The sequence below is a fragment of the Capricornis sumatraensis genome, chromosome 10, assembly GCF_032405125.1.
Source record: "Capricornis sumatraensis isolate serow.1 chromosome 10, serow.2, whole genome shotgun sequence".
Lineage (NCBI taxonomy): Eukaryota > Metazoa > Chordata > Mammalia > Artiodactyla > Bovidae > Capricornis > Capricornis sumatraensis.
This window is the reverse complement of record NC_091078.1, coordinates 75,331,656-75,355,798: the sequence shown is the minus strand read 5'-3', so window position 1 is coordinate 75,355,798 and position 24,143 is coordinate 75,331,656.

Genomic DNA, 24,143 nt, shown 5'->3' with positions numbered 1-24,143 from the left:
CCAGGCAGCAGCTTCCACTCACCTCTGCTCATACTCTGAAACAGCTATGCTGGCCTCTTCCATCCCTCTTTCTGCAGGGCCTAGCTGTCAACCTGCAAAGAAAAGAGGTCTGGAGTCAGGTGGCCCTACACTCAAATCGCAGCTGGGCCACTTCCTAAGCTCTGAGACTTTTGGGCAAGTCGTTTTACCTCATTGGGTGTCAGTTTCACCCTGTCAGCTGGGGACAATGACAGACTGGTAATAAGGGGCATGATGTATGAAAAACCACATAGGCAGGACTCAATGTGGCTCGCGTTTCCTGGCTCTAAGGATTTCATGACTAATCAAAACATGCTTTTCCTCTCTTCAAATATTTGCATCTTAAAAAAGAGTTCACAAAGATCTTTATAGGTTAGGCATTTGGAGGTAGTAGATAATTAGTTTTTACAACACTGCCCTATGATGATGAGAATTTAATTTTCCTTTTCCTTTAGACACCAGAAAATTCCAAACTTCCCTGTACTTCAGTGCTACCATCATTAAACCCAAATTCTGCACAGAGAAAAAAAAAAAAAAAAAAGAACTTGAAACTTTTAACACTGCAGGAGATGGGATCATATGGAAAGAACGGCGCCCTCTGGAGGCCTTCATGTCAAATATGTGGCTGGTGTGCTGACGGTGGACAACCCTTTTCTCAGAATCACCCAAAGAGCTCAGTGGAGGAGGCAGGAAAGTTGAACTGCATGCCAACTTCTGCAGGGACTTAGATGCCAAATATGTTGAGAACATCCCCTATGCTTCCCAGACATAAGACAGGTCCTGCTGAGGGGGATTTCTGTTTGAACCTCTCTTTCCTTCATGAATCCACTTGGCAAAACAAAAACAAAAGCTATTTCCCAAAAGTCTTTCACATGTATAAAGCTTTTCTTGATGTCAGCCCAATTCTTGCCAAAAGAGAAAAAAAAAAAAAAAGAGCCTGTTTCTCACACCCCAAGTAACCTTTCAGAGCCACGTGCCTCATTTTGAGTGGAGAGGATGAGAAATCACTTTCAGAGAATTTTCCTATGCATCATGCCTCCAAAAATAGCCCTTTATTTCCTTCTTATCCAATGACGAAAAAGGTTAACAGCAGTCTAGGAGCAAAAGGGGGAGAAACTCACACTTTAAAAATAAGGATACGTGTATGAAAAAAAAAAAAACACAACTTTATCTACTTCTGATTGTCTCCTTTCCTGTCTGTGGTATATCAATGAGTTCTCAGAAGTCAGGCTCACATTTTCTGGGCCCCTCTTGTCTATGTCTGGGGCATTAATAGTCTCTATGGCTGAAGCACCATGTCGCCATGAACCTGTGTTGATGGGGAGACATTTGGTTTGATGCAGGGGGATTCTGGGGTTCCTGACTCATTTACACAGGTTCCTCTTTTTTATTTTTCTGAGGAAGTACAGAAAGAGAAATGGGCAGCTGTTGCCAAGTCTTATGGAGGCCTGCATTTGAACTCTCCTGAAAGACGCCACAGTGCCTACTGGACAGCCTCTAGGAAGGCCACACTGAGGAAAGCAGCAGTCAGGACTCCCGGTGTGAGGAGCTGAACCCTCACTCAAACTATTATAAGCAAAGAGGGAAGGCGCTGGCTCAGGAAGCAGGGAAGGACCCAGTGATGGTCCCTCAAGCCTAAGGCAGATCCCCCAAGTCTAAGTGTGAGGTGAGCCGCAGGCAGGACTCAGGGTTAGAGCTGTTGTGTCCTGCCCCCAAGCCCTGCTCTCTCACTGGCCACCTCTGTTTTCCACATTCTCTCAGGCTGCCGTCTCACAAGCCCTCCTCATGAAAAGGGAAGACAAGATGACGCTGCTGCTCTGGGCTGACACAGCTGCCTTGTGTGGTCTTTACTTCTTAGCATCTGTCATTCTTCCCAGGGGAGGATTCTGATTGGACCTCCAAGTTCCTGTCACTAGTTCTTGGACCAATCACCACTGCTGGTTGGATGACGGACCAGGATGGGCCAGGCCTGACTCACATGCCCACCTCTGGCCCAGAGAGTTGTGCTGAGTTCCAGAAAGGCATTGCCAACACTCACAGGCCAGGAAAGAAGCAAAGGCTATGATTGTCCACTTACAGGATCAGGAAAGCTTCCCCAAAGCCACAAAGACTTGCCATAGGGCACAGAAGGGGGAAAGTAGAGAGCAATGAAGTGAATTTGCTTCTACATCTGTGCTGGGTTTGCAGAAGACTTCTTCATAGAAATGCAAGTGACATGATTGCCATGGAGGGCTTGAGGGGACTGAAAGAAAGAGGGCAAGCTGGGAGACCTGTGACTGAGTTCTGTGCTCTATTTTTAATGGGGAAAATACTGATACTTTGGATATTTTAAGTATCCAACAATATAAAATATTGGATATTTTAAACATCCAATAATGGAGAAATAGTTAAGTAAGTAATAGTATCTACCCACAGTAGTTCGTCATCAAGAAGTTTTTATGATGGAGTAAAATGAGTGCATGATAATGTTAAAGGCAAGAGGCAGGACATAAAAATCTGTATACTGTATGGGCTTAATCATGTACCCCCATCCCTCCAAAAAACAGTAAACAGAAACATACATCTATTAACCACGGTTGTTGAGGGACTGTAGATTACGTGCCCTCCATTTCCTTATTTCTCTATCTTTTGGTTTTGTTTATTTATTTATCTCTTCTACAGTGAGCCTGTCTTCCTCTGCCAATTAGAAACAAACAATAAATGTCATAAGATCATCAAGTTGAACTTTAGAGATTTGAGAATCACTAGAGGAGATTAAAAAATTCCCAGAGTTCTAGGAGACCAACTCCTGGGATCTGGTGTGGGAGACAGAGGAGAGAGGTAAAAGGGAGAGGATCCTGAGAAACTGAAATCCTCTTTTTCCCTTTGAAAGGAATATTTTCTGAGCAGCTTTACAAAGATTATGTCCTCTAAGTGTTTTCAACGACCCTTAAGATGTTGGTACAATTATGTACCCCATCTTTCAGATGAGGAAAGAGAGGTTCTGTGAGGTTAGCTGACTTTCCAAATCACACAGCTGACAAAACAGCAGAGCTGGGCCTGGAGCCTCGCTCTTTTCCCGGCACTGTAGCAGAAGGAAGCGTGGGCAGGGGCTTTAGTTCTTAGCTATCACACTGAGATCTTAAAGGGAAGGAGAGAGAATGACAATTTTCCCCCAGTAAACATTCCCAGAGAAAGGTCTGACCCAAGGCAGAAAAACATCACAGTCGAGCAGAATTTATTTTAGATCAGAGAGACAGCTATCTCTAAGAGTGTGGCATCAGTTTATGGCTTTCAAAGATGAGACCATTGAGGCCCAGACAGGGTAAGTGACATGCCCAAGGTCACACCACAAGTGAGTATTGTTGCCGAAGCCAGTCAAGGCTTGTCATTAGTAGCGGAGGGCTCTTTGGGGGTCATCACATGACAGTGCCTCATTTGCTATAAAAAGAAGCAGGCACCTCAGCTGGAAGGGAGCATCCTTGTCTGTCTCCTAGAAACACACATCCCCGAAATGGATCTAGAGCTGCAAGGGACGGATGTGGTAAGGACTTCTTGATAACGGCACTGGAAACTCTGTTATGTTTAATCAGTGTTCAAAAGTCAAGTATAAATTAAAGGTATTTTTATGAAAAAGGTAACAAAGATCCTTTACCTATGTCTTCAAACCCATATATATTTTTTCAATGTATTTCATTTCTGTTACACTGGGCTGTAGGTTGCCAAGGAGACCGTTAGTGGCAGAACTAAATGGTTGGTGAATAATTAACTGTCTGTCCTCAGTAAGGTTTGGAGAAAGAACTTCTCAGGGCATCTCTGTAGACTTTGGGCAGAGTCAGCCCCTGTCCACAGCCAAGAGAGGAGCGAGGGGTCGATGGCCACGAGAGAGGTGGGTGAGCAAGATGGAGGCTCACTCCTCCTGGCAACAGCAGACTCAGAAGCGGTCATCGCTATTGCTGCCATGCCCGTCACACTTGACCAACGCAGGGAGCCCTGCAGGCCATCCACTGCCACCTTTGCATTTTCTTGCCTGAGAGGCTTTCTGGAACCCAAGGTCTTGATTCTGCCCATGACAGGCTATGAGTTCCAAAAAACTGGGAGCAGCCCTCAACCAATGAATGATGGAGGGAAATGGGGGTGCTCTTCCCTGGCACCCACGTCCCAGGGGGATTCAGCTCCCCGGTCCACATGATTGCTCGCTAGCACACTCTTTCTTGGCTTCCTTCCTTTCCCTGGCTTACTCCTCTGCTCACCAGTCAGTGCTTCCTGAAACCATCTCCTAAATCAACTCCCTGTGTCCAGATCCTCGTCCCAAGTCTGCTCTTGGAGCAACAGGAACTGAGATGATCACACAGAGAAGCAAAACCGGGGAGGGACGCAGGAAGTGGGAGCAGTAGTTTCTCATCTACTGTTCTGTTCTGCTTTCATGTATAAAAGGATGTTTGGTGACGTGGGATTTCTTGAGTTCCCCTCACTCTTTTTGTTTTTCAGATTAGCCCAAACTCAAATAACTGCCTGCTCTCAATGACAATTCCCCTCCAGTAAACACCCTCCAGTTAAAAAAAAAAAAAAGGATTTGAGGGGCTCCAAAGCCATGGTGAGAGTGTGAACCAGCTAAAGAGTGCTTGAGCTATAGCTCAGAGTTTATATTCCCAGAGAAGATTATGATCCAAGACAGGAAATACACCATAGTCATGCAGAATTTGTTTTAGAAAACAGGACGCCTGTACAAGCGTGGCATCATTTTATTGCTCAGATAGCTGCCGCTCAGCCTCAGCCCAGGGCTGTCTGGTTTCTCCAGATAAAAGTGAACAGGAGAACTGAGTAGAAATGGAAAGTCTCCTAAGCTTTTAGCACTTTCTGTCGGGACCTTTCTAGTTCAACTTCCTTTGGTGTGAGAATTGCAAATTCCAGCTGAGAAGACATATAGTCAGACATTTATTTGGTGCTTAAAATAATCCTGAACATCTTTCAGGCGCTCAACTAATATTTCTGGTTACGTAAAAAAGAACTTTGGGTTATAAGTGCCTTTGCCCCTTTGTTATGCAAAGGACAGGATCTTAAGTTTCCTAAAGAGGACTGGAAGCTTCAGTGGCACAGAGAAGCAGAAACTACCCTCCGCCTTTCCTCAAACTCACAGACTGCCCACATTCCCTCGGAGCTCTTACTCAATTCTACTCCACAGAATACACACAGTTAGAACTTAAACCTTTGTTACTCTCCAGTTCATCTTAAAATCTGCTAATGAAATATCAGTCTAAAAGCTTTCTCCATTGTCACAAAAAGTTGCAATTCCTAAACACTTAATAATACAGTGATGTTGCAATTGCATTCAGATAGTGGCAACTTTCTTTGCCAACATCTAAAAATTTCCCAACTTCTCTGGGTTATTAAAATGAAGACTCTTCCTTCTGCTTACACTCGCCCCCCAAAAGTTTCTAACACTTGAGTTGTCTTGCCAAACACTGCTGAGAATTACATAGCAGCGAACCATCTATCCCACTAGCAGCATTGTTTACTTCTGCAGCCTGGGAGAAAGAAGCAGTTTTTTTGTTTTGGGTTTTTTTAAATTTATTTTCCTTTTTCAGCTGGCTGGTCATTTTTTACAAAATCACCAAGGTTAGGCAAATATAACAGAGAGAGCATGTGGTCATCATTAAACACAATACAATTTCTGGGTATAAGGTCAGGACACTGAAAAAACTAAGAGCACAGGCAGATAGACCTGAGTTCAAGTTCGAGCCCCTGGACTCCTCAGCTGGGGAATTTTGGGCAGGTTGTCATACCTCCCTGAGCATAGAGTTAATGTGGGGATGAAAAGGAGATAGCATATAGGAAGTGCTAAGCTCAGTGCTGGGCAGAATAACCACTGCTTTTCAGTTAACTGTATCTCACTTCTTCTTCTCCAAGTAAACACAACACCACCCAAAACAAGAAGGCAGGAAGGACATTGTGGACACATGCTTTTGCCTGCCTGTCACTCTTTCCTCCCCCTTCCAAGGACGCAATTCTTTTTACCCTGATGGTAATCTTCTGGGTGTGTTGGGTGAAGTCTGCTATCTTCTTTTCTTTTTAGCCACAAAGGTGGGAATGTGTCTCAGGCTTTGGTGAACCTCTTGTCCCTGCCTGAACCACGATGGTAGATGCAGGAATGAATCCATGAGTCAAAATGCCTCTATTCTGAGTCCTCCCTGGATTTTTTTTCTGGCTGGAGATACCATAATAGTTCACTCAGTGCTAAGTCTGTACAGGTAAGGACTCTGTGCATATGATGGCTGCCTTTCCTGCTATGTCAGAGTTTGCTCAGAAAAGCAGAACCTGTAGGAGATACATATTTGGGGCTATTTGCTACAATAGGTTGGCCTTTTGTAATTGTAAGAGTGGTTCAACAGTCTATGGGAAGGTGTTCTTTCTGGGTCGAGGGCAGGAAGCTGAGGTCTGCGAGGCAGGCTGTTGAGAAGGAAAGGCGGGCATAAAGTAGGGGAAGCAAAGATAAACTGAATTCTGTGAGGATGGGCAGAAATTCATGCAGTGAGACTAGGACCCACACTGGTCTCACCCCCGCCTCCAAGTCTTCCACTTTGATGATGGAAGTAAGCTGGAAGAGAAGCTGGCTCCTCATGGAGCTAAAAAAGCACTTGGCCTGGGAGTAAGAGAAGCTGAAGCTGCAGCAGAGGTTGGAGACGTATGAGCCCAGCCCCACAAGGTGAGTAAACAGGCAAGCGCCAGTATAAGCGAGCCACAGCGGCACCTCATGACCTGCACTGGCCTTTCAAGCATAAAAAGAAATATGAATGACACTCTAGTTCCAATTCCAAACCTCATGCAAAAAGTCTGTGTTTCATACTAACTATGGACAGGGGAACTATACCAACCTGGAACTATGGACAGAAATGAATTATGGAAAATATAGTTTTAGTTTAGCTAAGCAGAGAGAACAAATTTACTATACTGGCTATATGATGAGAAGCATTCAAGAGAACAGCAGAGCGGAAAAGCCCTGATGATGCCTTTTGAGTCTCTGAATGCAGCCGGGCCTGAGGCTGTAACTATCTATCCCTAGAATTTCCACCTGTGTGAACCACTGAGCTTAAGCTGCTTTAAACTGTGATTCTGTCTCTTACAAAGAAAGTCACCTGACCTACCTAGTTCATCTTCCAATAGTAATTTAGTTCAAAAGTCGTAACAGAATCCCAGTGAAGATCCTAACTTTGGTATAACAATTAGGAACAAACTAAAAATCCTGGGATAATAGGGAATAACTAATACATAGCATTTTCACCTTTCATGGGTAAAAATTTTCTCAGGACTGGTAAAAAGGCTTATGTACAAGACATGGTTAATGTCTGCCATTGACATACCAAGTGGCAGGTATAGTCTTTGTAGAAGGCAAGCTGACACACTATGGGAAGCCAAAGGAACCCCCAGACAGAAACTCAAAGGTGGGGAGTCCCCATACTTCAAAATTTCAAGGGCTTTAAGAGCTCTGTGTCAAGAACCAAGGGAAAAATATATATCTTATTATATCACAAAATCATATTTTCCAAGCTTTTTAGGTACCAGATAGTGTGTAGCTATAAATGGGGGACAAATACAAGGATAAGACTGTCATCCCCTCAAGGTGCTCAAAGAATCACACTGCTCATCCTAGATACCATTTTTCTAATTATGCAATCAAAAATTTCATTCAGTTAAGTTCAGTCGCTCAGTCATGTCCGACTCTTTGCGACCCCATGAATCGTAGCACGCCAGGCCTCACTGTCTATCACCAACCCTCGGAGTTCACTCAAACTCACGTCCATTGAGTCAGTGATGCCATCCAGCCATCTCATCCTCTGTCATCCCCTTCTCCTCCTGCCTTCAATCCCTCCCATCATCAGGGTCTTTTCCAATGAGTCAACTTTTCACATGAGGTGGCCAAATTACTGGAGTTTCAGCTTTAGCATCAGTCCTTCCAAAGAACACTTAGGACTGATCTCCTTTAGGATGGACTGGTTGGACCTCCTTGCAGTCCAAGGGACTCTCAAGAGTCTTCTCCAATACCACAGAGGCATCAATTCTTCGGCATTCAGCTTTCTTCCCAGTCCAAATCTCACATCTATACATGACTACTGAAAAAACCATAGCCTTGACTGACGGACCTTTGTTGGCAAAGTAATGTCTCTGCTTTTGAATATGCTATCTAGCTTGGTCATAACTTTCCTTCCAAGGAGTAAGCGTCTTTTAATTTCATGGCTGCAGTCACCATCTGCAGTGATTTTGGAGCCCCCAAAAATAAAGTCTGACACTGTTTCCACTGTTTCCCCATCTATTTCCCATGAAGTGATGGGACCAGATGCCATGATCTTCGTTTTCTGAATGTTGAGCTTTAAGCCAACTTTTTCACTCTCCTCTTTCACTTTCATCAAGAGGCTTTTTAGTTCCTCTTCACTTTCTGCCATAAGGGTGGTGTCATCTGCATATCTGAAGTAATTGATATTTCTCCTGGCAATCTTGATTCCAGCCCAGTGTTTCTCATGATGTACACTGCATAGAAGTTAAACAAGCAGGGTGACAATATACAGCCTTGACGTACTCCTTTTCCTATTTGGAACCAGTCTGTTGTTCCATGTCGAGTTCTAACTGTTGCTTCCTGACCTGCATATAAGTTTCTCAAGAGGCAGGTCAGGTGGTCTGGTATTCCCATCTCTCTCAGAATTTCCCACAGTTTATTGTGATCCACACAGTCAAAGGCTTTGGCATAGTCAAGAAAGCAGAAATAGATGTTTTTCTGGAACTCTTGCTTTTTCGATGATCCAGCGGATGTTAGCAATTTGATCTCTGGTTCCTCTGCCTTTTCTAAAACCAGCCTGAACATCTGGAAGTTCACGGTTCACATATTGCTGAAGCCTGGCTTGGAGAATTTTGAGCATTACTTTACTAGCATGTGAGATGAGTGCAATTGTGCGGTAGTTTGAGCATTCTTTGGCATTGCCTTTCTTTGGGATTGGAATGCAAACTGACCTTTTCCAGTCCTGTGGCTACTGCTGAGTTTTCCAAATTTGCTGGCATCTTGAGTGCAGCACTTTCACAGATATCATCTTTCAGGATTTGAAATAGCTCCACTGGAATTCCATCACCTCCACTAGCTTTGTTTGTAGTGATGCTTTCTAAGGCCCAGTTGACTTCACATTCCAGGATGTCTGGCTCTAGGTGAATGATCACACCATCATGATTATCTTGGTCATGAAGATCTTTTCTGCAAAAGCAATCTCCCACTCCACACTGATCCTATGATCTACCAAAGTTCCTATGTATTTTTCTTCTATATATATGAAAGTCAACTGCTCCCTAACCAAGTTCTTTCCGCCAAAAAGTTCTCTTTTTTAAACTACTTTCATTCTTGGGTAGTGACTGTCTCAAGCTCTGGGAGGCCCCTTGCTCAATATGAGTAGGGCAGTATGAGTAGGTAGATGTAATGGACCTCAGACCCAACACCACTCTTTGTGTTCAGTCCTCCCATGAAGATGGTACAAGCCATCTTCATCTGTTACTGGGCAGTTACTTTGTAACCAGTCTTATTATCTCTGCTTTCTTGTATCACCTTCACAGCAATCAGAGTGTCACTCAGAATGTCAATCGGGTCTATGGCCATACTACCCTGAACATGCCCGATCTCATCAGCTAAGCAGGGTCGGGCCTGGTTAGTACTTGGATAGGAGAATGTCAGTCAGATCACTCCCCTCCCTTGCTTAAATCTTCTCATTTATGATCTGTCATGGCTAGAACATAACCCATCACATCTGAGAGTCCAGAAGGCTTTGTCTCCTTCTTGACCTCACTCATCACTTTCCAGCTTCTTGGGGATGCCCTCTGACCCTCAAGCATGCCCAGTTGGTCCCCCTCAGGTTCTTGGCAGCAGGAATGCTTTGCCCTCCTCTGGCTGGCTTCTTCTGACTTCAGTCTCAGATTACACATCACCATTCCTGAGAAGCTTTTGCCATCCACCTTGCTCAAGAAGTCTCGCCCCACCTTTCCACTACTTGTTTATAACTCCTTTCCTGCCTTATTTTTCATCATTTCACCTATCAATACCTGAAAATATATTGTATGTTTCTGAGTTGACTGACCTCTGAGTCCCTAAGCATGAAGATCCCTTAGGAGTAGGTTGCTGAGAGACCCCATAGTAGAGTAGTTCTAGTAGCTTTCTTCAGATCTAGAGGTGGGAAAAGGGCCCCATAGTGATTTGCCATGTTTTGTTGATTGCCTTTAACCCTGCTCTCATCGTTGTAAACAATGTCTTCCTTATTAAACTCTCCATCATTAACCCAGCCAGTCAGCCTTCTCCTCCTTCCCAGGTGCTTAACTTAGGTTTTAACTTGACTTTGGGGACAAGGGAAGAGGTATGTGTCCTGATGAGAGATGCTGAATCATCAAGGCTAGTTCTCTGCCCTTTGGCTCAAGTATTAGAACTGTCACCTTCCTTCTGATCTCGCAGTGTTCTTTCATTTTCTTCCATTGCTCAGCATCGTGGAGGCAGGAATTAAGAGTTAATGTATCTCTAAAAATTAACCACTGAATCAGGCCCTTTATTTATAGCTCATTTTATAAATGTGAATTAAAGTGGGCCAGTCTTATGACACACTCAAATTTATTATCCCCACTTGATGGCTTGGATAGTTAAATACTTCAGTGAATAAACTTAGAATTCATTAAGTCTCATTTGGTCATATTTCATATATTTGCAATCCACTCTCTTCCCTGGCAGTTTTCAAACAAGAAAATTAAGCCTGGCTCTGAAATTTATGGATGTATTCTTCTAATACTCCTTTAATTAGAAACTCCTATGTGGTTTCCTAAGCAAACCACCCACAGAGAAAACTTATAGGACTGGGGCTCCTATTGTTTGACTATTTCCTAATTCCTTTTTTTTTTTTCTTAAACTCTCATTAGCTCAGAAACATCTGTAGGTAAAGTTCTGTAGAAACACAGTTGGGAGGGCCAACTTTTCACCTTCAGGTTGGCATTACACAGGTTTGGTAACATTTAACTGGTTTAGTTTTCACTATTGAATATTAATGGAGTGGAATTAAATCACAAAGTTCCTGGTCGATGGGGAGCTTTCTGAGAGAGTTTAAAGACCACAGGTAATTGTATTTGAGGAGAAGGAGGCTACCCTGCCCTACTTTCATTTCTAGATGCAAAGATCTCCCCAAACCCATTCTGTCAAGGCTTGTGCTGTGTATGACTGCCATTTTGGATATTGTGTTAACTACTTGTGGGAAAGGGGAGAGGGGAGAAGAGAAAAGAATTTGGCACGTATCTAGGTGTGGCGTTTGAGCAGAGTTTGGGTTGCCCACTTAGCCCCCAAGTATGCCTGAAATGAGATATCACTCCAGGACTCTGGGCTCAGCTGCTTATGGGAGGAATCACGTATGAGGACGAGAGAATTAGATGTGTCTAATATTTTTAGCCTTAAACATCTTTGGCCTGAAACATAACAAAGAGCACTAGAGGGAGTCAAGTCAGTCAACAAATATGTATTCAGCTCCTATTATGTGCGCTCCTAGCTCCAGACACTGGACATAGAGCCCTGACTAGGCGACTAGTGCTTAGCACAGTGCTTATTATGGGCTAGGCATCATTCTCAGTGTTTTATATGTATGGTGGTGGTGGTTTAGTCACTAAGTCGTGTCTGACTCTTTGCAACCTATGAACTGTAGCCCTCCAGGCTGCTCTGTGCATGGAATTCTCCAGGCAAGAATACTGGAATGGGTTGCCATTTCCTTCTCCAGGTATATATGCATATATACACACAAGCAAGAAGGAATTCTGCCAGCAGATTACTTTCAGACTTGAAACACAGCCCTTCCCTGTGTTTCTAGCCTGCTAGTCTTCCTTGCAGTTTTCAGATTTGTACCTCCACAGTCACATGGACCGATTCCATTAACTCAGTCTGTCTCCATATGTATACACACGTCCTATTGGTTTTGTTTCTCTGGAGAATCTTGACAAATACAATCGTTGGGAGCTTGAATTCTGGAGTCATACTGTTGGAAGTCAAAACTCTTTTCTCCAGTTTACTGTCTGTATAACCTTGGGCACATTAACTTCTTAGAGCTTCAGTTTCTTCATCTTTAGGTTGGGACTCCACTTAATTCCCACATTACCCTGGGAAGTAGGTTCTAATATTGTCCCAAGTGCCCATCAACAGACAACTGGATTAAGAAGATGTGGCATTAAGAAGATGTGTAGATATATACACTACAGAATACTACTCAACCCCAAAAATTATGAAATACTGCTATTTGCAGTAATGTGGGTGGACCAAGAGAATATTATGCTTAGTGAAATAAGTCGAATACTTTAACATATTACTTATATGTGAAATCTTAAAAAACAAAAACAAACAAATGAATGTATATGCAAAACAGAAACAGACGCATAGATATAGAAAACAAGCTTGTGATTACCAAAAGGGAAGAGCAACAGGGGAAAGGGACAAACTAAGGGTATGAGATTAAGAGATACAAGCTACCATATATAGCACAGATAAGCAACAAGGATATACTTACTGTACAGTACAGGGAATTATACCTATTATCTTATAATAACCTATAATGGAACATAATCTGCAAAAATACTGGATCACTATGCTGTACATCTATGTAGCTAACAAAATAGTGTTAATAAGCTATGCGTGTATGCGTGGTCAGTCACTTCAGTTGTGTCTGACTTTGCAACTCTGTGGATTATAGCCCCTCATGCTCCTCTGTCCGTGGCATTCTCCAGGCAAGGATACTGAAGTGAGTTGCCATTCCCTTCTCCAGGGGATCTTTCTGACCCAGTGATCGAGCCTGGGTCTCCTGCATTGCAAGCCGATTCTTTACCACTGAGCCACCGGGGAAGCCCCAAATAAGCTATATTTCAATTGTTTTTTTTTTAAAAAAAGACACAATCCTGGTCCTGGAGGGATTTGTAGATTCGTTATCAACACTTGTATAACACAGTCTATACACAGTAATAGAGCACAGTGGCTAAGCACCTAGAACTGGCAATCAGAATATCTGGGTTTAAGTCCTGGCTTTACTTCCTCCTGGTCGTGTGACTTTGGGCAGTTTGATGACTTTTTCTAGACCTCACCTGTAAATGACAGACAATGATGATAACAGCAAAACAGAGCTAACGTTCATCGTGTCCTTCCTGGGTGCTAGGTCCCAGCCTCTCACACAGACTACCTCCTTGAATCCTCACCAAGTCCCTGAAAGCTAGTTAACTTTTATCAACTCCATTTGACACATAAGGAACTCAGGTTTAATAGGTTAAATGACTTATTAGGAGAGGGGAGTGGTGGTAGTGAGGAACTGCTGAGGATCCCTACGTACTGGCCCTGAGTAGCCCTGGGCCCACCTGGTGGCGCCCCATCCGATCCTCTGAACCCGGGAAGGCACGGAAGAGCCAGTGGAAACTCCAAAACCTGGCGGCCAGGGTGCATAAATTAAACGCGTGCCTCCCGCCTGGGGGAGTGACAGCTCCCTGTGATTACTGCACTGTGAAAAATGTCAGCCTTCAGAAGGTTTCCTCCCTTCCTATTCTGTTAGCACTCACACAGAGGCCTATTAGCAGTGCTCCCAGCCTGCTGGGGATGCTGGCAAAGCCACGAAAAGAACCCACTCCCCCAGAAGATCTGGCTGCCTTTTTAGCTCCAGGCTGCTGGCACGTGCCACCTGCCCAGGTATCCAGACACAGGATTTATTGTGCTCTGCTGTGTAGGCTCTCAGGCCTGCCCTGGGATCTCATAGTGACAGACTTGTGTTTCATGGAGAAAAATTTAGGCCACTACACAAGGAGGAAGGAGAGAGCGAGCACAGGAAGAGGGACGGAAGAGGACGAAGAGCAGATCAGAAGGCCAAGGCTGTAAAGAAAAAAAAAGGTTCTGTCCCATCCCTGAGCTTTTAGAAGTAGGAAGCACTGTGCTGACCTAGAGTTTACAGCTCAGTGTTTCAGGTGGCTATCTTCTCTGCAGTCACAGGAGGGCAGTTAGCTGGCAGACTCAGTTTACTCCTGTAGGGGCTGTGATGAGGACTGAAAGAAGTGGAGCTGGTAGGGCAGGAAAAAGCGAGAATCCCATGTGACAAGGATGGCCCTTTCCTTCCCACCTTTGGCTACAGAAACAATTCCTACAGGGCTACATCTCAGGAGGAGATGTTCCAGGTCCATAGGAGCAGTGCCATGCAAGTGTGGGCCACTGGCTGGAGCAGGTCTGAGAATCCTTGGGCACCAGTCAGTGAAAGGGAAGTACAGAACTGAGGAGCCATGATTAGAAACTTTGAGCATGATCTAATGCTGCCAAGACATTCCAGCATGTGATCACTGGCTCGTCTCATTGACCATGACATAGGCCAGTTTGGGTGTTGAATTTGAGCCTGTGGGGTGTGTTTCCCATGGCTTGAGCTGTATACTACTCACGCACAGTCACAGAACATCTTGAGTAGTGAGTTTGACAAGCACTGTTGAAGAGGTTATTAGTATGCCTCTACAGTCGCTAAGTTGCTGTGCCTTTATGAGTCTCAGTTTCCCTGTTTGTAAACGGGCGATAAGTCATGTATGTCCTAAAGGACTTTTGGAAGATGAAATGAGATGCGGTGTGTCGAGAGGTTAGCAAGGTAGGTGACAAATGCTGTGCACTCAGCACAAGTGAGCTCTTGTCACTCGGTCATGGTGAGCAGACAGAGCTTTCAGTCTGGCTTGGAACGAGGTGTCTGGGGAAGTGAGCACAGTCTCAAAGACCTGACCTACAGCAAGCCAAGGCTATCTCCAAAAGCAAGACAGAGGGGCTGGTCACCCGCCAGGGAATGAAGATGGTAAAGCTTATTCCCTCGGCTGTGAACAAGCGAATCGATGGTGAAGGAAAGCCTCGGGTCCTCGAGTGCTCTAAAAGCCGATAATAAAATTTAAAATCAATGGCGAAGCTGACAGCAAACCAATGGCAGGGCCAGAGGCCAGGCATGAAGTGTCTCTGTGCAGGAAGCAGGCAGATAGCCTGGGTGGCGATCCTCAGAACAGCACGCTGTACATCCAGGTGAAAGCATCTGGGCGCCTAGATTTCACAGAGATCCTGCCTCCTGGGCTGGCGCCCCTCTGTGGATGCAGGAGGTGCATGTGGGAAGTGAGCTGTCGAAGGAGTAAGACCTGGACCCCAGTACTGTGCTGCCCTATTCACTCAGCTTTTGGAGGTATGGAGCCAGAGCCTGGGAAATTCTATCTTACACTATTGATTTCACCTACATTAAAAAAAAAAACGAACAGACAATGCATTCCAGCCACATTGTTATGGGCCAAATGCATCCTCTTCAAATTCATAGGCTGAAACTCTGACCCCTAACCTGATGGTGCTAGGAAGTAGGACTTCTGGGAGGTAGCTGAGCTATGAGGCCATGAGGGTGGGAGCCCCATGACAGGATTAATGTCTTATGAAAAGAGGAAGAGACTAGGGCTCTCCCTCTCTGCCACGTGAGGACACAGCAAGAAGGTGGCCACCTGCAAACCATGAAAAGCACTTTCATCATGAACTGCAGCAACCAGCACCTTGATCTTGAACCTCCAACCCTCCAAACCTGCGAGACGTAAACGTGTGTCGTTGAAGTCACTGTCGCTGACATTTTGTTACGGCATCCTGAACCAACCAAACCAGTATTTCTCAGGTGAGGAGCTACACAGATTCATCTATCTATGCAAGCGTTTCTTGATTCCCCTCAGTGTTCAGGACTAATGGTGAAATAGGACATTTGGAAAGTAGTGAGTTTGGGACTGGCAGGGAAGACAGACAGGTTAGCAAACACTTAGCATCCAGGGTAGTAGGAACAACAATGACTTTATGAGAGCAGAGGGGAGTGCAGAGGCAACACTACCTGACAGGGAGGGGAGTGGGGCAGGTAGGGAGATGATGCTGAAGAGATGCTAAGCCTTGTTGTACCTGTTCTAAGGACATGGTGGGCAGTGGACTCTGGGTGGCTGCTCTCGTGATGTGTGGTGAAGGGGAGTGGGCCAATCAGAGGATCTCAGGAATTTCACTGGCATGTTTAAGTGTAGGAATGAAACCTGTAATGGGCTATGAAAGCTGAAGAATGGAAGAGTGTAGGAGAGGCTCAGAGTGAAGCAGGGAGAGAGGGGAGGGAGGGTGAGAGGGAGAAAGAGGGAGAGGAAAGGAGAGCAAGAGAGCATGAGGCAGGGAAGGAGAGAGGGAGAGTATGACCTAACTTAATTTTGAAAACTTTGCACAGTTCTATATTTCCATTCCCCTGCAACATGGTTATATTTGGCTGTTTTTTGAAATGTTTCCATAAGTTAGAATGGGTAAGGTTTACTAGAAGTAGTCTCTGTTCTTAACAAGCCAGAGTCCTAACAGAACTCTAGGAGTGATCTGGGAGAGCAATACTGACTCACAGAAATATAATTGCACAGTCTCAGCCAAACACAAAAAGAGAAATTAAACACAAGTGCTGACATCGCCCTCGCACACATGCGCATACGCCCTGGCCTGAGTGCTTAGTGCAGCCATGACATTGCCCCCTGTTCCTGCGTGGGTCTATGACCTCTGCTGGGTGTGAGCGCCTCACTGAGCTGAGTGTGCCTGCTGTGTTGATTATACATTTCTAAGCAAGAGGAAGAGAGAGGGGAGGAGAAAGAAATTAGCAAGCAAAGGAATGAGCATCTTGTTTGCATTTCTGTTGTGAAGGCTCATCATTCACATCAACTGAGGTGCTTAGTGAGTTTAAGCCACGTGTGAGTTAAGTGTGTTGATCTCATGATCTAACTTAACAACAAAAACACTCAGACTCAGCCTATGGTTTGAAGAACTGAAGCCAGTAATTAACTCTTCAGTCTTAAACAAACAGCTTCCTTTACAAGCTAAGTGTCAACTGAACTTTGATTCATGAAGTCACCAATTAGTCTTCTTGGCTTCATGTTCGGTCTAGAGCCATCAGATTGATAAATATGTTACATCATCTCCCTACACTGCCTCTTTGTCAAAGATTAATGGCAAAAGAGCAGATTAAAACTAAAACCCCAGACAGGATACCTATCTGAAATCTGAGGGATCTTAGTGTTTCCAAATGAATTAGTCCACTGGAATTGACAACTTTTCCTCTAAGCTGTGAGATGGAGAGGGGACAGTCAGGTGGCCCAGGGCATTTCTTGGTCCATTTTAAACTCGCTAAATGAAAACCATATGAACGGTTGGTGAGATGTCCACAATTTAACAGCTGGAAGGTGTGAGCTCAGCCCTAGTGCAGACAATCTTCTCCCTCGTGTGACTACTCGGGTCGAGTGCCTGCAGAGTCCTCACTCAAACAGGTGGACACCGACGAGACCCTGACTGAAGCTGAGCCGCCTGTGAGAAAGAACTCCAGAAACTCCACCCTCAGCAGAGAAAAGCAATGTACACATTTATCTCAGACTCATAGATTTAAATCAAGTCTGACTCTGATTGTTCTAGTCTGTTAAATCAACAGTTAAGCAATAAGCATCAATTTTCCAGCTAAAGGGGCTCCCCTCATAGCTCAGTTGGTAAAGAATCCGCCTGCAATGCAGGAGACCCCGGTTTGATTCTTGGGTGGGGAAGATCCACTGGAGAAAGGACAGGCTACCCACTCCAGTATTCTTGGACTTTCCTGGTGGCTCAGCTGGTAAAGAATCTGCCTGCAATGCGGGAGACCTGAGTTTGATCCCTGGGTTGGGAAGATCCCCTGGAGAAGGGAAAGGCTACCCACCCCAGGATTGTGGCCTGGAGAATCCTGGGTTGCAAAGAGTTGGACATGACTGAGCAACTTTGACTTTTCTTGCTAAAGGGGTTCAGAACATGCCATGTCAAAATGTGCCATTTTGGCATAGAAGTTACTTTGAGCCGAAGGCAGTTGAGAGGTAATAGATGCAGGAAGAGAATTTCTCTGCACTACCCCTATCTGTCTAAAAGCAAGGTAGAGATTTCTGTCCATGAAGGTGCCTTCCTGGTACCAAAAAGGGAAGGATAAATTGTCATCAGAGACTAGGAGCTGACACTGAGATGAGTTGGCATAAACAGACCTTTTGAAAATAACTCTCATAGGGAGACCTAAAGGAAGATGTTTTTCAGTCATTGGCCCACAATATAGCATCCTTTGAAACCTGAATCTGTTTCCTTTGTTAAAATGGCATATGAGACCCCAGACTCCAATCACTTTTTTCAGTTTCTCTTTTCTGTGAATTCCTGTGCATGTACATATTCATAAAACGTGTGTGTTTTTCTCCTGTTAATCTGTTTCCTATTAGTTTAATTCACAGACCCACAGGCATTGAGCAAAATAAAGCAGAAGAAAACTTTTTCTCCTTGACAGTGACACAGTGCTAACCTCAAAACTTAAGGGAGACTTACTTACAGGGGTAAGGGGAAAGGAAACCCTACCCATCAAGGATTGTGAAAACAAGAATGTCCTAAACAAAATATCAGTACGCTTATAAGAATGACTAACATTTTTAAAGACCAATAATACCAAGTAAATGGCTCTGATAGCTCAGTGGGTAAAGAATCCACCTGCAGTGCTGGGGACACAGGAGATGTGGGTTTAATTGCTGGGTCAGGAAGATCCCCTGGAGGAAGAAATGACAACCCATTCCAGTACTGTTGCTTGAAAAATCCCATGGACAGAAGAGTCTGGCAGGTTATGGTCCAAAGGATCGCAAAGAGCTGGACATGACTGAGCAATTAAGCATGCAGGCAATATCAAGGAGTGGCATAGATGTGGCACAATGGGCACTTTTCTACCTCTTGCTGAGCACATAGATTTGGTGAAGACTCTTTTGGAAGACACTTTGGTAGGCTCTGTCAAAAATTAAAATGTACAAACTTTTGATCCAGCAATTTCATTTCTAGGAAGTTAATTAAAGACATCCTTGCATACATGCACAAACTCAGCTGGTGAGAGAATTTTTATTTCAACATTGTTTTTAATAGCAACACACTGAAAAATCATCCAGTATCCAGCAATGGAGAAGCGGCTATAAGGAGTCAGTAGGAAGAAAGAAGTAAGCCTCCACCAATATCCCAATGGGGGAAGATAACTAGGACAATGAAGGTGTTTTAATAGTAAGTCACAGAAGAGGACAAGGATTTCCTAAGGAGATTATAATGAAGTGCTGTCCGTTAAAAAATGAACTTTATTAAAATTAAGAACTTTTATTCATCAAAAATCTATTAAAAGAATCCACAGGTTCAACAACTGATGAGTGTATCAATAAAAGTGGTGTATGCAGAGTGGAAAATTACTCAGCAATTAAGAAAATGAATGCCATTCTGACACATGCTAAAAGCTGGATGTACCTTGAAAACATTATGCTAAGTAAAAGAAGCCAGTCACAAAAGAGAACATTAACGTATGGTTCTATTTAAATGAATGCCTGGAATGGGCAAATCTATTAAGACAGAAGTTGATCAGCGGTTGTTAGGGCCTGAGGGGAAGGAAGAAGAAGGAGTAATAGATATGGCATTTCATCTCGAGGTGATGAAAATGTTCTCGAATTAAACAGTGTTGATGGTTATAAGACTTTGTGAATGTGCTGAAAAGCATTGCATTAAATATTTTCAACAGATGAATTTTGTTATGTGAATTATATATCAATTTAGAAAATTACATTTAAAAAACAGTAAGAGAGAGAAAAGGCAAACCACAGACTGTGAGAAAATATCTACAATATGTACACCTGACAAAACCTTATATTCTTGATTCTTATATCAAGAATATAAGGATATATAAAGAGTTCTTACAAACCAAAGAGAAAAAGACAAACCGATATAAAACAATTAGCAACCAATTTTACCAGGCACTTCCCAAAGGTGTTTACACAAATGGCCAAAGCTTATTAAAAGATTAGATTCTGAACATCTTTCGTTACCAGCAAAATGCAAACTGTAACCACTGTGAGAAAACACCACCCGTGGTCCAGAATGCCAAGAATTAATAGCAAGTGCTGGTCAAACTGTAGGCGATTGGGACTCTCTTACACTGCCAGTGGGAATGTAAACTGGCACTGTCACTTTGAAAATCTGTTTACATTATCTTCCAAGGTAAAACACACATCTGCCTATGACTTGGAAATTTATTTCCTAGATATCTGCCTAGCAGAATTGAGTGCATATGCTCAATGACATGCTCAGGAATGTTCACAGCAGCCTTATTTATAAGTCCCCCGATGGAAGCAAACCAATTGTCTTCCAACTCGAGAATGAATAAACATGTATGAAATACAATAGAATACTACTTAGCAATAAAAATAAAAACAACAAAAACAGAAAAATAAGGAGACAAACAAGGATGTGGATAAACCACCCAGGAATTTTTAAGTGAAAGAAGACACTCATTAACTGGTATATACTAAATGATTCCATTTATTAGAAGTTTAAGAAAAGGGAAATTAAACCAAACAATGGTAATAGACTCAGAATAGTGGCTACTTTTATAGAAAAGTGGACTTCCCTGGTGGCTCAGATGGTAAAGCATCTGCCTACAGTGAGGGAGACCCAGGTTAGATCCCTGGGTCAGGAAGATCCCGTGGAGAAGAAATGGCAACCCACTCCAGTATTCTTGCCTAAAAATTCCCATGGATGGAGGAGCCTTGCAGGCTACAGTCCATGGGGTCCCAAAGAGTCAGACACAACTGAGCAACTTCACTTTTATAGAAAAGTAGGGATGAGAGCCTAGGTAATTGCCTGATAAAGAGTGGAGTTGGACCTTTTCATTACACCATACACAAAAATTAACCACGGAGGGATTACAGACCTAACTGTAAGAGCCAAAGCTACAAACTAAGAAGGGAATTTTGGAGGAAATCTTCATGACATTGTGTTAGGCAGAACCTCCTTAGATATGACACTGACAGCATAAGTGACAAAAGAAACAGATTAAGTGGACTTCACCAAGATTAAGAACCTTTAATTTTCTTCAAAGGACACCACCACATAAATAAAAAGGTAAGTCACAAAATTGAAGAAAATACTTGCCATTTGATAAGCCTTCCCAGGTAGTTCAGTGGTGAAGAATCCGCCTGGCAGTGCAGGAAACAAAGTTCAGTCTCTGGGTTGGGAAGATCCCCTGAAGGAGGAAGCGGCAATCCACTCCAGTATTCTTGCCAGGAAAACTCCATAGACAGAGGAGCCTGGTGGGCCACAGTCCATAGGGTCGCAAAGACTCGGACCCAGCTGAGCGACTGAGCATACACATACACAAGGGATTTGAATCCAGAACATGTAAGGAATTCTTATAACCCAGTACTAAAAAGACAAATAACCCAAGTTAAAAATGGAGAAAGAATCCAAAGAAAATATATAAATGACCAAAAGCACATGAAAGGATGTTCATATGAATGACCGTTGTTGCTGTTATTGTTCAGTTGCCCAGTCGTGTCTGACCCCCTGTGACCTTTAGGAAAATGCAAATCAAAACTACAATGAGATATAACATCACACCCCTTAAGGTGGCTATAATAAAAAAAGATAGATAATAACAAGTGTTGACAAGGATGTGAAATATTCTCATAGGAGTTTTTAAAAATGGATGGTCCATGATTATATTTCAAAGAGACTGTTAAAGTATATAAAAGGATGATTTCATATACATATAAACAACTCATCTATACATACATAGATAGATATGCATGAATTTGGGTGTAAATCCCTAGACGAAATCTTGGGAAGATACTTTCAGAGCTCTGAAGTTGTTCGTTCTGGGAGTGAATGGAGGTCACTCTACAGCCTATGAGTGACCCCCATAAGGGGGTTTCCTTCTGCAATGTTTCATTTTTATCCAGCAAGGATGTTTTCCCCGTATTACTTGTGTCATAAAACAAAGTTTTAGAGTAAAAACTGCCAACTGGGAGTGCACAAGGGATTGTCTGAAGGTGGCATGGATATCCAGGGGAGGGAATCGTTATCATGGTGTGACAAACAAGGGCAGAAAGTTCTTTGATGTGGAGCTGGAAGCTGGGTGTGACGTGCCAGGGCAAGGTGATGTGGAAACTCAGAGAATGGGGCAGCGTTTTGACAAGTCTAGTATTGCCTTGGTTTCAGTTTTAAAAGTATATTCATTATGTAACATGCATTTATTTTGGATCTATTCCTATGGGAAAAGTATAGACATATACAAGTATCAGAGAAGATTTATTTCACACACAAAAAAAGAAAAAGAAAGAAAGAAGGAAAAGAGGAAGCAAGGAGGAAAGTTGGGAAAGGAAGGAAGGTAAAAGGAGGGAGGAGAGATAAAAATAAACAAAACCAAAAGGTGAAACCCCACTTCCATTTTAACTGACCAGACCTGTTAAGAAATAATGAAAAGTGTTGAAAGTTCTAGAATCCCCGGGATACTATGCAATTCAATTTTTTTTCCCTGAAAGAAAGTCTCTGACCAGCCTTAAGAGTATAGCTGAACCTTGAGCAACAGGAGGGTTAGGGACACTGACCCCTCCCTGCACAGTCGAAAATCCAAGTATAACTTACAGTCAACCCTCCATAACCACGGTTCCTCATCTGCAGATTCAGCCAACCATGGGCCATGTACTGTTGTGGTATTTACTATTGAAAAATATTCACATCTAAATGGACCTGTGCAATTCCAACCCATCTTGTTCAAGGGTCAACTGTGTTGTCTTTTCTATGCTAATCCTGCTCTTTGCTCATCATTCAATTAGACTTTATCATCAGGTGAAACCATGTCTCAGAACAGTCTGCAGCCTGGCATCCTGTCATCCTCTACAAAGAGCTGCTGAATAAAGACGGTAGCTCATGCTTGGCTTCATCATCTGGGTCACCCTTAGCTTGATCTTTGGGGTGGTTCAGGGTAAATTTTTTGGTTAGCTTGGCCTTCCACAGCTCACAAAAGGTTCAACTTTGCCTCCAAAGTGTGTGCAGGCAGGAATAGAGTGGAGTAAGCTGGTTGTACATAAATATAGTTGGCCAAACTAGAGGAGATACCACTCAAGTCATAAAAATTCCTGTCTGTGGTTACTGGCAGTTTTGGATCATGTTACTTGTCCTCGAGTGGCAGTGAAATGCAATTACAAATTCACAGAGCCCTTGGGTAAAGGAATAGGATTGAAATTATCCCTTCAAGTACTCCATTTTAAAACAGGAAAACATTCATAAAAAGAGAGTTAGGCCAGTGGTACCAAAACATATTTTAAAAACTTGGTCTACCTTCCAGTATGGACTTGCTGGAGTCACAATATTATCTAAACGAACTGCCAAGACCCCAAAGTCTGCCAAGCTAGGAATTCAGCCAGTATGATTGTCCATCCCTTCCAGTTTAAAATTAAATTAAATCTTTGGTTGTTTGCCTGAATTAATCATTCAATTTGCAAAAAAACAATCAAACCTATGTTGTAAGTGATTCCAGCTGTGGGGTGTGTTTTTTTTTTCAGCAGCGGAGAAAAATTACTTAAGCATTTCATAAACAGAACTGAGAGATGTTTTGGTTTTCTTTCAGAGATGAAGGGATTTCTCAATGGTTATTGTCCTTGAACCTGGATTATATTTCTTCCTCTTTGGAACCCAACAGTTGACTTTGATGAAGACAATATAAACAGGTCGCCTTCAACTCCAAGGACATTGCTACCAACCTTGAATATATTTTAAGGGCCTTTGAACGAAGCCAAAGAAAACAAGCTAATTACTCAATGTCACACACGCTGCTTGGTTTTCTCCTGGAGGTTGACCACAGGAAGCCACACTCTGACACTCTAAACATACCTTTACTGCACTGGCATCTGATGAGCTCAAATTAAGTCAACCTGATTGCTAAAATTCATTTTTTCAGTTCTTGGCTGTTGTCACTTCTCCCTTTCATGTAAATAAATACAAAAGAAATTTAAGCTCAGATTCCTTTCAAGTTGTTAATATGAGATACATCTCAATTTTTATGACTGAAGGTCTTCCTATCATATCTTTATGAATAATGCTACAACTTCAATATTGGGAGTTTTTGAGTGAGAACAGCTATCTTTCATAAATATAGCCTGAAGAAGATTGTTAAACCATCAGTTAATCTTTATATTCAAGGGAAATGAAAGGAAAAGACTTACTGATAAATTACTTTTTCCATAGCCAGAAGCAAAGTGTGTACAATAAAGCACATATTCCC